The sequence below is a fragment of the Astyanax mexicanus genome, chromosome 18 (assembly GCF_023375975.1).
Source record: "Astyanax mexicanus isolate ESR-SI-001 chromosome 18, AstMex3_surface, whole genome shotgun sequence".
Classification (NCBI taxonomy): Eukaryota; Metazoa; Chordata; class Actinopteri; order Characiformes; family Acestrorhamphidae; genus Astyanax; species Astyanax mexicanus.
This window is the reverse complement of record NC_064425.1, coordinates 39,743,562-39,743,919: the sequence shown is the minus strand read 5'-3', so window position 1 is coordinate 39,743,919 and position 358 is coordinate 39,743,562.

Genomic DNA, 358 nt, shown 5'->3' with positions numbered 1-358 from the left:
CAGAGTAATGAATGTGAATACAGACATCAAAGACAAAGTTACATTAGAATTGATTTAAAACATATTTTTATTTATACAGTGCTCTATAAATACATATTAAGGGAATTGTTCTTGGCAGTGATTGATTTTTACAATGAATAGTACATTACATGTTCAGTACACCAGTACTACATCAGTACACCAGTACTGCATCAGTACATCAGTACTACATCAGTACATCAGTACTACATCAGTACATCAGTACACCAGTACTACATCAGTACACCAGTACTGCATCAGTACACCAGTACTACATCAGTACACCAGTACTACATCAGTACACCAGTACTGCATCAGTACACCAGTACTGCATCAGTAC